Source organism: Apus apus, chromosome 1 (assembly GCF_020740795.1).
Source record: "Apus apus isolate bApuApu2 chromosome 1, bApuApu2.pri.cur, whole genome shotgun sequence".
NCBI lineage: Eukaryota > Metazoa > Chordata > Aves > Apodiformes > Apodidae > Apus > Apus apus.
Genome location: NC_067282.1, coordinates 3,418,512 through 3,434,266, shown reverse-complemented (window position 1 = coordinate 3,434,266; position 15,755 = coordinate 3,418,512).

The window sequence follows — 15,755 nt, the reverse complement described above, 5'->3', positions numbered from 1 at the left end:
AGGTGACTGGGTAGGTGTTGGTGGCTCTGCCTCCTGCCCCATGGAGGATGCACAGTCTAACTAGTTATTTTCCATTATTTTGGGAAGAACTTTATGGCTTGGAGGCCACTTCCCTTGAGATAACCTGGGCTGGATCACCCAGCAGTTGCTGGGGGTGGGAGATGTTGGACCATGAATGATTTCAAAGCTTTGTCCTCTGAGCTCCTGCGTGACTCTGGAGAACTCCTGTGACCTCAGGGAGAGGTGGAGCCTTCTGGTGGCCCAGCTGATCTATGGAGAGGAAGCAAGAGATGAAACCTGAGGAGAAGCTTTAGGGAACTGCCAGATATTAATTTATTTGGGAGTGCACCGAGGGAATTGGCAGTGGGAGCAGCAATAGGCTGGCAGGTACATCAGAGAAGGGGTGTTCCTTATCACCCACTTCTTACCCTTCTTCTCACACTCTGCAGGGAAAGCTGCAGCATCCCCTGCACATGGTGCTTTTATGGAGTCGCTGGTTTTCAGCAGCACCCAGAAGACTTCCAGGTCTCGGTTCCCAAGCTCATCTTTTGGGAGGCTCTGTAGCTTCAACACCATGAGCAGGGAACTTGCCGGGCTTTCCTGGCAGGTCCTTTCCCCATTCCTGGGGCTGTAATGCCCTCTCCTGGCAGCTGCCCTGGGGATTCGTTTCTTTTGATGTTGCTCGGTTTCTGTGAACAGTGTAAAAAAAAAATATGGGCTGGTCTGGTTTTATGATGAAGAGTCATGTTTTTAAGCTGCAAGAGGGCAGATTGAAACGATTCTGGGTCATTTGTGTGCATGAACAAGGGTGGGTGTTCGCAGACACTTTCCCTGGGTCTGGTGGGGCTTTCAGAGATGTTGGTTAAGCCTGGTGAGGAACAAGGGGGTGTCACCAGTGCCAGGATGGCTGGCAGAGTGGTGACAGGCTGTGAGGCACTGCTGAGCCAAGGCTCATCCTCCCTGAATGCAGCCGTGGGTGAAGTGAACCACAACCCATCCCTCACCCCACACCTTGTGCCCCTAACCCCACTAATCTGCAGAGATTGGGGCTTGCAGCTCTGCTGGCAGTTGAAGCCAGGGTCCTGCTGGCCACATGTGCAGCTGTAGTGGTGTCCAGGACCCAAATGTGCCTGGATCATGCCCTGAAGGGCAGTGGGCAGGTAACAGCCCTCTGATTTCTCTCCAACGGAGAGCTGAAATGCTGAAGGGCTTCTCCTGGGGGCTGGCCTGGCACAGGAGAGCAGTGAGCTGGAGGGTTAAACACCACCCCCCACCCAGCCCCACTCTTTTATTTCTTCCACCGAGCTGCTGGCTGCATGGATGGTCCCCTGGCTGGGAAGCACCTGCCACTTTCTTCTGTTTCTCACGTTTTCATGCTGTCAGGTTCTAACTCCATTTCTCAGCCAAGGTCTTCATGTTTTGTAGGAACTCTGGAGCACCCCAGGCTTTGGGAACTGCTCAACCCACAGACACTATAAGCTGGCCCAGCTTCTTTTCCAGCAAGTAGGGAGGAGCAGTGCAAGGTCAGTAGCCATGCTGGGACAGAGAGACAGTGGTGTCTCCACACCAGACACCATCCAGCTCAACCTTCCCCTTGCAAGGCTGGCTGCTCCCAGGTGGGGGCAGGAATTTTGGGCAATGCCACCACCCGCCTTGGTGTGCTGGGGAAGGGAAGATCTCATTGATGGTGGCTCCCTCTGGTCAGCCTGGCTCTGCTTGCCTGAGCCACCCACCTATGTAAGGGTGAGAAGCACCCAGTGATGTCTCTGGGCTCATCCTGCTGATGACAGGTGTCACCTGAGAGGCTCCAGGGTCACAAAGCTGCAGCACAAGCATCATGGCCCAGTCTGGGAGACATGGGGCACAGCACAGGTCTGAGTGTCATGGGAAGTGCCTTTGCTGAACTGTGAGTCCTCACAAAACTCACTGGGAACCAGGAGCATCACACCCTGTGAGGTTCCCTGAAGGGTGACCCATGTAGATTATAACCCCAGGGCTGCAGGGGACCTCCTTGTGATATCCCCACTGAGGAGCAGCAGGGTGTCCCCAACCACCCAGGGGTGACCAGGCTGACAGGGTCCTCCAGATCCACCCACCAAAGAGGAGGGGGAGGCAGGAGTAGCAGCATAGAGCAGCTGCCCGTGCACTCACAAACCAAAACCCTGATGTGCTTCACTCCTGACCTCCACCATGGTCCCAGAAACGTTTGGCCAAGTGATGGTTACTGGAACCTCTTCTTCCTCGAGCCTTGCATCTGTTTTTCCTCTCTGACACCCCTGGTCCATTTGGGATAACTCAAGTTACACCCTCCTGGCTGCTTTGCAACCCCCTGATTTCTGCCAGGAAAGAACAAAATGATGCCATTCCATAAAGGACAGCCATAAAATGTAGAAGGAGGGTGAGGACCATCTCTCCCCCTCTTTTCATAACCCTGTCTCAGCTGGTCCATGGTGCCAGCCCCACCATGGTAGAGCAGGCAGTGGAGCTGCTGCAGCAACGGCTGCGAGAGGCAAAGGTTGTCCCTGCTGGATGCATCAAAGGGTGAGGTGAGAGCTCCTGTGACCACCTTCCAACCACACAACACGGCTTGTGTTTGTGCTGGGGGGCTGGTTCCTCATGGCCAGGCTGCATGGTACCCCCCTCACTGCCCACCCAAGGTTTGTGGCTCACTCAGAAATGATGCTCAGAACCCACCTTGGACTCCCAGGACTCAGCAGTAGCTGCCTGGTAGTTTTCACAGAATCATAGAACGGTTTAGGTTGGAAGGGACCTCAAAGATCATCTAGTTCCAGCCCTCTGCATGGACAGGAACACCTTCCACTAGACCAGGCTGCTCCAAGCCCCATCCAACCTGCCCTTCAACACTGCCAGGGATGGGGCAGCCACAGCTTCCCTGGGCAACCTGGGCCAGGGTCTCCCCACCCTCACAGCACAGAATTTCTTCCTAACTTCTAACCTAAATCTGCCCTCTTTCAGTTTAAAGCCATTATCCCTCATCCTGTCACTCCATGCCCTTGTGAAAACAGCCTTCCCCAGCTTTTCTGTAGGTTCCCTTCAGTTACTGGAAGGTGCTTTAAGGTTTCCCTGGAGCCTTCTCTTCTCCAGGCTGAACACCCCAACTCTCCCAGCCTGGCTCCAGAGCAGAGCTGCTCCAGCCCTTGGATCATCTTCATGGCCTCCTCTGGCTGTCAGCACCTTTAGACTTGGATACACCATGTACTGCACATCTGGTGACATCTCTGCTCTCTTACTGTGGGACTTGGAGTCACCCAAGGTCCTTTTCTCCTCCAAGCCCATCCTCTGTGCCTCCACTGACTGATGCTTCTGCTTTCCAGTGGGATATCACTCTCTGCAAAAGGCTGACACTGCTCACCTCTGGCCTTGGGGTCTGTGCCAGCATGCTGTTGTCCCCTGGAAGATCAAGAGCTGAAGTTGGCATCAGTTCAGGTCACCTGCTCCTTCTTTCCCCACCTCCCTTATCAGTCCTAGAAATGCCAGTGCCATAAATGGTGCCATTTCTGTAGTTAATCTCACGGAGACATCGTTACTTGCATGAGTTGCCACCTCTCAAGGCTCTAGAGCATCATCTTGTGCAGCCATGCAGTGGTGTGGGGGACACCCAAGCACAGCCTGGACATGGAGACACACACCAGCCCCTCTGTGCTGCCAAGGCAGGGTATTGCCAGAGGAGAAATGTCCCAAATGAGGTAGAACATAAGGTTGAGAGGAGAGAACACAGGTATTTCCCAACGAAATACTGTTCATCATGGCTGGCAGCTCAGCAGGGGAACCCTCCCTACTCCCTCTTTGTGCCATTTCCCCTTTGTTTTTATCCTCTTCTGACACAGGGGCAAAATTCACGGGGGTTCAAGGCCGACCAGCCCTGCAGATGTCCTCAGGGTGGGTTTGTATGTTGCCAGTTCCTTACAGGCATTTTCTTTATGGCTTCATAAACTCCAAGGCCGTGCTCAGGTGGCAGGGCTCCAGCAGATCCTCCTTTGCCTTCCTTCCCTGGGCTGGGACACTGGCTGGGACAGCAGGATTTTGTGGTTGAGATAAGCTGGTGAACTCTGAGCTGAAGATAGTGGAAGGCAGAGCAGCCTCTTCTTGAAGGGTGAGTCCTTTGCCAGGTGTTTGCAGAGCAAACTGCAGCACTGAAGGCTCTTCATCTCTGTACCCAGAAGGAAGCAAAAAAACCACTGCAAAAACACAGAGAGAACAGGGATATCTGGGGGTTTCTTCTTGTGTCAGGAGGTGGGGCAATGGTTGGCTTTTAATACCTTTTTCCCCTTTTTTTCAGGGCTCTTCCCTCCACCAAAGGGAGCTTTTTGGCACTGATGCTGTTGCTCAGTCCTGTCCCCTTGTTCTCCAAGTATCCCTTGGAGTCCATGCACACCATGAGGATGCAGCACCTGGAAGAAAGGCAGCCTGGGGAAGGATGATGGAGAAGCCCTTTCAGAAGGTATTTTGAGGAGTGCTGGGCTTGCCACTGGCTTCAAAAGCAGAGCAAAGTTCTTGGGCTCTCTGTGCTCTACACTGCTCCTCAAACCTGCTGGATCACCCCCATGCCCTGTCTCCCTTGGGCATGGACCTTCAGCACCTTTGCATGGCCCCAGGATGGAGCTGGGCTCAACACAGCCACAAATAGACAAGGAGAAAAATCCAGTGGATCAACTCGAGGGATTAAAACTTCAAGGTACCTGGAAAAGCTGCTGTTGCTGCTCCCTACATCTCATCAGTGCCATCAGCCTTCTTATTCCAACCCTTTCCTGCCCTATTTATGAATCAGGTCATAGAACAAGTCATATTTCTAGATGCTCATGCACAATCCCATGCCTCTACTCCAGCCAGCTGAGCATTAGCTGGAGGATGATCAGTAATAAGAACAAGTGCTTTTATCTTCATACCTTGCAGTTCCCTCCAATTCCAAAGGGAGATGATGCTATTTTAGGTCCTAGTGCCGAGTAGGGATGAGCAATCCTGCTTTTAGAGTGGAACTGTTATGTGTCTCCTGCTCATCATTAGGTTTCAGAGGGAACGACTCCGTAGCTCATCTTCTAACTCAAAGTTTCTCTTTGTAATGTGAGCTGCTGCTCTGTTCTTAGAATCCCAGAAGATGCTGAGTTGGAAGGGACCCATCAGGATCATCCAGTCCAACTCCTGTCCCTGTGTAGGGCACCCCAAGAATCACACCATGTGCCTGAGAGCATCATCCAAAGGCTTCTTGAACTCAGGCAGGTTGGTGCTGTGACCATTTCCCTGGGGAGCTTGTTCCAGTGCTCAACCACCCTCTGGGTGAAAAGCCTTCTTCTGATATCCAACCTAAACCTCCCCTGATTCAGCTTCCTGCCATTTCCCCCAGTCCTGTCATTGGTCACAGGAGTGAAGGGATCAGGACCTGCCCCATCTCTTCCCACAGACTGCAGTGAGGTCACCCCTCAGCCTCCTCTTCTCCAAGCTGAATAATCCAAGTGACCTCAGCTGCTCCTCGTAAGTCATGTCATCCCGACCCTTCACCATCCTTGTGTCTCTCCTTTGGACACTCTCCAATAGCTTGATGTCTTTTAAATATTGTTTTATATTTTTGTGTCTTATATATATATATATTTCTATTCTTCCCTTCTCTCTTTGCAAGGGCAGTTTGCTGATTTTGCTTTTGAGGGACCCTCTGATTCCTCTTTTCATCCAACAAGAAAAATCCCAATGTGAGAGAGGACAGGGATGAAATAACTGCACCAGTGGTGTTTCAGAGAACCTTCCAGGGCTGGAGGGGATATTCCTTCAGCCTCTCACGCAGCAAAGAGCTTTTTAAGAGCAGGAGGAGCTCCACAAGTTTGCACAGCAACCTGACCTGGGCGATTTCACAGATGCCTCCTGGAAGCCCAGGGCACATTGGAGGTTACAAAATACAACTGCACAAACTGCTTTTGTTGTGCTGACCTGCCCCCTCTCCCCCTCCAGAGGAAGTTATGTGTCTAATAGGATTTAGATATTAAAGTCCAAAAGCGTTGCAAAAAGAAATTTCAAAAAGTAAAATAAGAAGGTTTTGCAACTGGGGCTGCTCAGAAATCCAGTGCAGTGGATTCCTGCCCAGGGCTTGCAGCCCTGGGAAACCTTTTCACAGAGGGGTTTTAATTCTGAGGGTCAGGGATGACACATCTTTCCCAAATCTCCTTTGGGCTACTCCTTTGCCCCCCATCCTTTTAGACACCTACTTCTGGTTTGAATACCAGCCTGTTCTGGGTGGGTGAGGGATGGATCAAACCCAGGTTCACCTGGTGTCTCCCAGCGCCACACGCTCTCATCCCGTGTCCCAGGATGAGATTTTAATTTTTGCAGCCTTGGGGACTGAATTTATTAAGCCCTGCCTGGCCCCTCCTACGGTGGGAGGGACAGCTCCAGCAGCCTCTCTAATACTGGGTGTCACACAGCAGTGCCACCATTCGGGTCCCAGAGTGTCAGAAGCAAAGGACACAGCAACCCAAGTGCAGCAGAAAGCAAAAATAACCCCTCCATGTGTGTCCCAGCCAGGTAAGTTGCCTCCTCTCTCCTAAAAGGTGTTCCTGCCTGGTGAAATACATCCTTGCCTGCACTTTCCTGCCTGCTTTAAAAGTTAGCAGAGTGTGTGGGGGGAGGATTTATTTGACTTTTCCTTCTTTTTCTTTGGACTTTTGAGTGTGTGTTGGTTGGGATGTGACAGCAGGTGATTGACCAGGTTCCTGCCTGGGTTGCAGCGAGAAACAAAGGCCCAAGAGCCAGAAAATGGGGGGAACCAGTACCAAAAGGGGGTGATTTGTGAGCGGGGGAGTTTCTAAGGGCTGGTTGGGGAGGAGAAGGTGCCCAGCAGTCTGGCTTTGCTCTCAGGGTCTGTGCTGGATGAGTTGGCTGTGATCTGTTGAGGGGAGAAACAGGGGGCTGGGATGAGCTGGTGGGTGGCTGGTGGGGTTGCTGGAGCTGGGATGGTGCTGGGAGGAGTAGCTGAGCATTTGCAATGCTTGGGATAAAGGGCTGTTTCCATAGTAAAAGGGAGAAAGGAGAAAGGAGCCTCTCTCTTTCTTCCCCTGAGCTCTCTGGGCATGTGAACAGGGAGGTCGACTCAGGAAGAAATAACCCATCAAAGTGTAACATCTGGGAGCAGCTGTAAAGTATCAGGATCTGGTTGGAAAGGCTGGAAAGAACACTCTGGTCCAGCATTTGCCCCACTGCTGAACTTCACCTTGGGAGTTTTGGTGGGTAACTGGAGGACAGCTCAGTTTGCAGCTGAAAGCAGGATTTGGCCAGACCTTTGCTGTCGTTTTCCGACCACATCCACGGCATTTGTAGCTATAACCAGAATTAGCAGTGAAACGAAAAGGGAATTTTCACTTCTAGGAAAGAGTCCATTTCAATTCAGGGTTTGCTGCTCAGCTGATAAGAACCTGGGAGCTGGCACCAGGCCAGCGTTGGGTTGGTTAGAGCCAAGTTTGATGAGCTGTAGGTCCAGCCCGTGGTGTGCATCACCTCTTCTTCACTCCTGCTCTTTCTTTGGGCATCCTGATCTCGTCGTCTAGCATCTCTCAGGACTTACCCTCCAGCACCTGATACCAGGTGGAGGGCAAGAAATAATTTCCTACAGCTGCTCGAGGCTTTTAAGCTGCATTTAAGAACAACAAAAAAAAAGCACAGTGTGCCATGGGACCAGCTGGATTTGAATTTAAAAAAAAAAAATGAATGTGAAGGGAGCCAAAGCTGTCACTTCTTTACCAGCTTTGCTATTGAAAAAAAGGTGTGCAAGATTTTGGGGACTGGAACTAGATGATCTTTAAAGGTCCCTTCCAACCCACACCATTCTATGATTTCCTGGGCAATTTTAAATATTTGTAGAGAAATACAAAGCTGAGGTTCCTCGGTGACTTTCTTATGCCATGATATTGGACCGAGGAGGTGACCTCATGATTTATTTTTGAGCTTTATGTGTCATTGCTGGTGATGAAAATGTAGTTCTTTAAAGTTGCTGGTGGTAGCTTTGCTGTGATGCTACCTGCAGCTTACCAAGTGCCTCTGTGCAAGTTGTCACTGCACAGCTGTGCTTAGTGTGATAAAGTAGAAGCCAGAAGAGAGGAGAAAGCATTTCATAAAAAATATTGTGTCTGTTTCACAGTAGGCACCTGATTTCCTTGCTGAGTGAGAGCCCAGAAGCTCTCACTTGGGCAAACATTTCTCCTTGTGTATAAGTGGCTTCAGAAGTTACCACCCATCAGCTAAGACATGTTTTCTCCTCACAGTGTGGAGCAGATCCTGCCCAGTGGTCCCAGCTGGGTGGCTTTGTGTGGGGGACAGGCTAGAGGGAGCTCTGTGGTGGTTGCTCCCTGCAGGCTGCAGCGCTGTGCATGTGTGTGCAGCACCAGCTTGAGTCCACACCTGATTCCACATCTTGGGATATTCTGAAGACAGGGGTCTGTCTTCGGGTCCCAGAGACCTCTGTGGTGTGTGAAAAGTGAGGATCTTGGGCTACTTATTAAGAAGAGCAGATAGGATAAGAAGTTGGGAAGATCCTTTGGGCTCCAGGTCTTACTGAAAGGAAAGAAAGGGAGCTGGTGTGGGCAGAGCAGCTTGGAGACACCACCTGTGCTGCACTCTGGACCTTCATGGCAGGATGAGCCCTGAGGGCTGCATGGGCTTGGCTTCAAGTTGCAACCTCTGCTCCAGCTAATGACACCTGGTGCAAGAGGGCTGAGCAGGCTGCCTGCAGGTGCTCCCCTCTTCAGTGTCTCATCCTGTTCTTCACGTGCTGGACGCTGCTCTCCAGCAGTTCTCAAGAAGGATTCATGGCTGGCTGCTTTTTGGTGACTGAGGGGCTTTATAAGGTCCCAGTAAGTGGAGGGTGGTCTTGGCTCATGTTCCCTATGACTCTCCCCACCAGCAGGATATTGGCATCTGCTGCATTTCTTGTCCTCTCCAGGAAAACGGAGGGAAGAAGAACAAATTATACTTTTGAGGGCTGAACAGGTTGAACCATGTCATGTTCTCATAGTGGTCTTATTCTCCTGTCATTGTTTGCCTTGCAAGTATTTGTGGTGTCCCTGGGGAAGATGCTGTGCTAAGCATGATGAGGACTTGCTCTCAGGGTCTGGATGGACTCTCTGTGCTCCTGGCCCAAGTCCTTTCTGGTCATTGGGCAGTTGTAGCCTATGTGAGTGCACATGATGATGGGAGAGATGAGGAACCCTGTCCTGCAACTCATCCTCAGCAGGTCAGTTGCCTAGGGAAGGCTCTTGAGGCCACCACAGTGTGCCAGCTCTTTTCTCTAGTCAATGTTTGCATGGAAAGGTGACAAGGTCAAGAAGTGAGCCATGATGGTGGTGCACTGTAACTGCAGCAGGCAGGGAGAGAGGGCAGTGTTGGGTGGGGCCGGTGTCTCCATGGCTGCTGCCCATGAAGGCATCTCCACTGCTGGGTGCAAGAAGAAGGAGGAACAGCCCTGCAAGCAGGGCACAGCATGGGAGCAGCTCAAAGCATCCCTGAGTGCCTGCACACTCGGGCTGGAGTCTTCCTTCCTTACTCTTCGACTTCATTTCCTCTGTTCTCCAATGCAACTGTGAGCAATTCCTTGTTTCTCCAGCTTCCATCTGCTCTAATTAGGCTGGAAGCCCCTGGAAGGTTTTCAATCCCTGAGATGTTTGTACAGCACTGAGCCTCTGGGACAATTACAGGTCTGGTCCTCTCCTCTCCTGCAGCCCCTGTGCCGCCACCGATTCCGTCTGGTCCTTTCGGCAGCTGCTCTTCGTCACTGAACTTGTTTTGGAAGGTCTCCAGAGCTGGAGAAAGAAAAGAGACTTTAGAAAAGTGGGGAGGGGGGAACTGGCAAGAGCCACTGTCTTTTGAAAGACTTCTTATTTCTTAAGATGTACTTGCTACTGATTAACCTCTGCTCTGCGATTGCTTTAATTAATTCATGCCTCAAAGCAGTCAGAGAGGTTCTGTGGGGTCACGGTGGCTCCTGGGTGCTCTCTTTCCCTGGGCTGCTTTTAAGAATTTTTTGGTTGAGCAGAACCCAATTCTTGCAAGAAATGCAGGTGAATGACACCAACCCTATTACCTTCTCCACCCCTGAGATGCTCCAGCCCCCATCTTAGTGCTTTACCCCTGTGACTTCTTCCTTCCCTCCTTGTTGCCAGTTGGCAACCTGCTACCAGGCTGAACCTGGCCCATATTCCTCTGCAGCTCATGGTGAATGTTGGATTTTGGGGTGATTTTTTGGTCCTTCTGTGAGAATGAGGCACTAATTACTGCTCCCAGTAAGCTTGTTGGTGTCTGCCATGTGGTCCTACCATCCATGGTCCCCATGACTGCTTCATGTAACCCCACGTGAAGAATTTTGGTGGCTGCCATTTGTGTGGCAGCAGGCATGGACCTAGAGCTGGCCAAGGGGGAGACAACCCACTGACACTGGGGTGTCCTTGGGCTCTCCACCCTGCCAGTTGGGTGATAAAAAGTGTCCCTGCCCACCTCTGTCCCTTTGAGGTTTGGGGTGAGATGCACCTGGCAGAAACCACATTTTGGAAAGAGGTGCGTGTTGGGCTGGAAGGAAGAGAAACATGATTCATGGGTGAGAAGGGTTTTAACAGAGATCCAGAAAACTTTGTCTTCTGGAGGTGCCACCAGGGCTGGTGTCAGGATAGCCTCTGTGGGTCATCAGAGGCTTGCCTGCTGGCTCCTGGCCCCAAGCCAGTGCATGTTTGTGGCTGCCAGCTGTACCAGCAGAGCCCTCACGACCCAGGAACAGATATCCAGGGCTGGCTTCCAGCACCAGAGGAGCTAAACTGAGCTGGGAAAAACTTAGCAGGGCCAGGTCCATCATGTGCTTGGTTGTGTCTGGCATTCCCAGATCCTGGTAACCACTCTTTCTTGATCCCATTATCTAATGTCTGCCTGGTCTGAACTTTTCTATGGGGGTGTCTTCCAGGTAGCCATGTGCTTTGGTGCCCATACCAAGGCAGCTTGTGAAGCCCAGGATGCAGAAATTCCTTGAAGGTGAGTAGGAAGGGTCACAGAGCTGAGCTGGGCTCACTGGGTTTGAGTGACAAATGCCTCTTTCTCTTGGGCTCAATTCGTGCCCTGACACTCTGGACACAGGTGGGACAGCTCATCTTGGATGAGCTGAGTTGTGCCCATTTCTCTTTGCTGTGCTGGGAGCTCAGGGTTACCACTCAAACACAGAGGAGATGAGTCCAACTGCTCTTCCAGGAAGACCAAGGGAGGAATGAACACACCCACCCCAGGCTCTGCAGCTAAATAAATTACTCCCTTCCTCCAGGCTGCTGGGATGTGAGTGCTGCTGGGTGCTGATCCAAGAGAACTGGTGGTGTTGGGTGTCTTGGGCCCCGGGGAGCTCCATCAAGGTTTTTGCCCACAGGGTGTCTACACAGAATCACAGAATCTTAGGGATTGGAAGGGACCTGGAAAGATCACCCAGCCCAACCCCCCTGCCAGAGCAGGGTCACCCAGAGCACATCACACAGGAACGTGTCCAGGAAGGTTGGAATGTCTCCAGAGAAGGAGACTCCACAGCCTCTCTGGGCAGCCTGGCCCAGGGCTCTGTCACTCTCACAGGAAAGAAGTTCTTCCTGATATTCCCATGGAACCTCCTGTGCTCCAGTTTGCACCCATTGCCCCTTGTCCTGTCACTGGACATCACTGAACAAAGCCTGGCTCCATCCTCCTGACACTGCCCTGAACGTGTCTGTAACCATGGGTGAGGTCGCCCCTCAGTCTCCTCTTCTCCAAGCTCAAGAGACCCAGCTCCCTCAGCCTTTCCTCATCAGGGAGATGTTCCACTCCCTTCAGCATCTCTGTGGCTCTGCCCTGGGCTCTCTCAAGCAGTTCCCTGTCCTTCCTGAACTGAGGGGCCCAGAACTGGACACAATATTCCAGATGCAGCCTCACCAAGGCAGAATAGAGGGGGAGGAGAACCTCTCTTGACCTACTAACCAGATCTTTTCTAATCCACCCCAGGATGCCATTGGTCTTCTTGGCCACAAGGGCACATTGCTGGCTCATGGTCATCCTCCTGTCCACCAGGACCCCCAGGTCCCTTTCTCCTACAGGCTGATGTCCAGTTCATGAAACCCACTGATTTTCCTGCCCTGCAGATCTGACTCCATGGCTCACACCAGCAGACGAGTGCAGATCAAATGAGCTGGAGAGTTCTCATCTGCTGCTCATGTTGTGCTGCTGGTGCAACCCTAAGTGGGGAAACTGAGGTTCTGGGTGATGGCTCTGCTGTGTCTGTAGGTGGGTATGAGGTTGGGGGACTTGAGCGTGGGCCTTGTGTGCCAGACTATCCTTTTGCTTTGAAGTGTGTTGAGAAGTTTTCTGAGATGGCTTGTGCAGAAAGGTGGTGGTGCCTTAACTGGCTGGAAAGGATTTTCCTCTGGGCTCAGCAGAGCCACTTCCTTATGGTGCAAAAAGGGGCCAGGCCTGATGTGTTTGGATGCTGCAGGTAACCAGGCACAGAAACCTCTGGCTGATGGCACAGGAAACACCCTTTCCTCTCTTTTCCTCCTCTCCTTGCAGGGATGTTTTGCTCCAAGGTCTGAACTGTAACACCAGTAACCTGGGGGAGGACACCCCATCCTTTGTCCAGAGCTGCTGGGCAGAGGTGTGTGAGCTGCAAACCTCTTTCCTTCCCCCCTCTTGGCTGATGGACAAAGCCTTCCCTTGGAGATGATGCCCACAGTGCTGTGCTGCCCTTGGTGGGGCTGTGGGGCTGGAGATGGTTCCCCCCCCACATCATGCTACTTCCCAATCTCCTGGTCTCTCCTCAACAGCAGGACACAAAGAGCCTCTTGGGCAGAGAGGGACCCAAGCCAGGGTGTGCTGAACTGCACAAAGTAGGATTCACCTTCAAAGAAATATTTCCCCCTATTCTGAGCTCTTTTTTTTCCCCCAAGGGATTTATTCCTCCTTCCCCCCACTCCCCCCGCCCCAGGCAGGATTTGAACCATGGAAACACTTCTTGCCTTCTCATGGTGGCTTCTCAATGGTGGGGGAATAACTCCTTCAAAAGCCACAGGCCACCCAGGGACAAAGCCTGGGGCTGTGCTCCCTGTGCTGGACAGGGATGAGCTGCAGGCATCACTGCTGGGGAGGCTGCAGGGCCAAGGAACAGGAAGGACAAAGCCCTTCTCTTCTCCTCTTAACCACCCTGGAGCGTGGGGAGTAGCTTTTCACCCCAAACTGGTGATGTTGAGTCTCCATTTCCAGGCTTGACCTGGAAGTCTGAGCTCACCAATGCTCCTGATTCCCTCTTTGGCTGAGCAAAATTACACCTAGACGTGGACATCTTTAACTGCTGCCAGCTGGGATCAAGATCTGATTGAGTGCTGGAAGGTCTTTGTGTGGTCACAGCTGGAAGGTCACTGTTCCTGACCACTTTTGGGGCTAATTTTTGGTTTTCCCACCTACACTGCCCAGAGGAGGGACACCAGCTTTCCCTTAGGGCTGGTTGTCCTTATTCAGGGGACCCCCAAGGCTGAACTAAGTGGGACTGGAGCAAGTTTCTGGGTTGTAGATCAGCCATGTGAAGGATCTTAGGGTCAAAGAGGGAAGGCACAGCTGATGGGCCTGGAATCAACAGGGCCAAAGCTACATGTGCATTGGGCCCAATCCTGTGATGCTGGGAAAGTGCCCATAGACCCAGCTCTTGGATCAGAGCTTTTCTTAGAGCAGGAGCCACCCTGATACACCCTGAGAAAGCAGTTCCTGAGAAACACAGCATCTGAGCCACTTCATAGGGGTGAATATCTATTTTAACAATCAGATTTCTGATGGAGCAGAGGTTTTCAGGCCCTTCCACAGCCAAACTGGGCCCCATCCACATGTTAGTACAGAGGAAAACACACAAAAAAACAGACATAGAAGTACAAAGTTCTGCTGTGTTTCAGCATTTGATGCTGGATTTTGGGACTTCGTTGCTCTCCTCAGCCAGTGTCTCCTCTCCCTCATTGCCATCAATACATCCAACAGCAATTGCTGCCACCTGGGGCTAGGAGAAGGCTTTGGCTTGGGCACTGGTCACCTTTTCCTCCCCTTGGGATTGGAGTGTCTCCTGCCCGGAGCAGTGAGGGCTGGTGAGCCTCTTCACTCATCACCTGGAGCCACCAGGCTGCAGCAGCTTGCCTCTTCAGTCCTTGGGACCATAGCAACCCAGGGCTGGTGGTGGCCTGGTGGCCACCAGGCATGCCGGGCTGGTGGCAACCGGTGGCCATGGTTGCTGAAGGAAGGCAGTGGCAGTTCCTGGAGAGGCAGTTGGGGCTGTTGGGACTTTTCTAGAAGGAAGCAGGGGAGCTGCAACGGTCTGCGAGGACCGTTGGGCTGGGCAAGACACCCCAGAGGAGAGGGAGAGTCAGCTGGGAGGACTTTTCAGGAAGGTAGGTGGGGCAGACCTCTGTAGAAAGCAGCTCTCAGCTGAAAAATAATTTAAACCCAGGACCCCACTGGGCAGTTGTGCTGGGAATAACCTCCTGCTCCCCCTCAGAGGGAAGTTTCCCTGGTCAGCATTGTCCCCATCTGTGCTTTTCCTCCTTGCCGTGGAGGTGGTAGGCAAACCCCTGCAGAACCCAAACCACACAGCCCTGGCAGGACATTTCTGGCTCGAGATCATGGATGGGAATGTGCCTGAGTCCAGCCAAAGATGTGGCATTTGTGAGGAATCTTTCTCCACCCCTTCTTTTTCTTCCCCCCCCCCCCCCTTTTTTTTTTTTTTAAGCTACTACCCACCAGCTTTATTCAAAACACTCATTTTGCTCCTAGCAAGTGAGAGGGGAAAAATCTATTGTAGTGCTGTGAGAGTCTGTTACAAACATGATGATTTCCCCTTGCCTGTTGCCACACACAAAACTTGAAAGCAGTTGTAGAAAATCCATTGTCAACGCTCTGAGACTTGCCCAGTAATTTCACATTTTGCTAACGTAGCCCTCAAAGTGCTTTGAAGATGGAGAAAATCAGCTGTAATTGTTAATGGTGATGATGAAGTAAGATTTCTGGGGGTAGCTGTGGGGTGAAAGTCATCCCCAGGGACTGGACACTGGGGACAAACATGCTCCAAGCATGGGAGACTATTGAGAGAGGTAGCTCCAAGGAGCAGAGGTACTGGATGATTTTGGAGGTGGGTTGAGGGAGGGGAAAAAGTCACCTGTGTGAAATGTGGTTCAACTTTGGGGCTTTATTTCCTCTGATGGTGACTCTGGAATAAAGGCAGGGATTCAGGTGCCTTTGCTACCCTGAATTCTCATGGCCAGTGTGTGGTTTTGCATTAAGGTGAATAAATCCCGCCTGGAAGTGGGACTTGATTCACTCTGCTGGGGTATGTGTGGAAGTCTGGGGCTGGCAGCAGTGTTACCAAACCCGTTTCACTCATCCCCAGCACTGAGGGTTCCACCAGGGCTTGTAGAATTTTCCCCACAAAATGGATTGGTTGCCTCAGAAGATCTGGCTTGAAAGCATTTGCGTGTGGCCACAGATGAATCCTGGTCTCAGCAGACACTGGGACATGCCAACCATTTCCAGCACAGCTCCTGCTGGATGTCTGACCTTCAGCCTGTAGTGCAGAGAGTTCTCTGTGGTGGGGATGAGTCCCTGTGCAACCCTAAAGGATGCAGGACTTTGGCTGTATTTGTAGGTGAATTTGGTTGAAACGTGTTTGATAATTGGTGTCTGTTTCAAGTGTGGTGGAATATTACAAAATCTAGGGCATTAACCTGGTGGAAACCTCC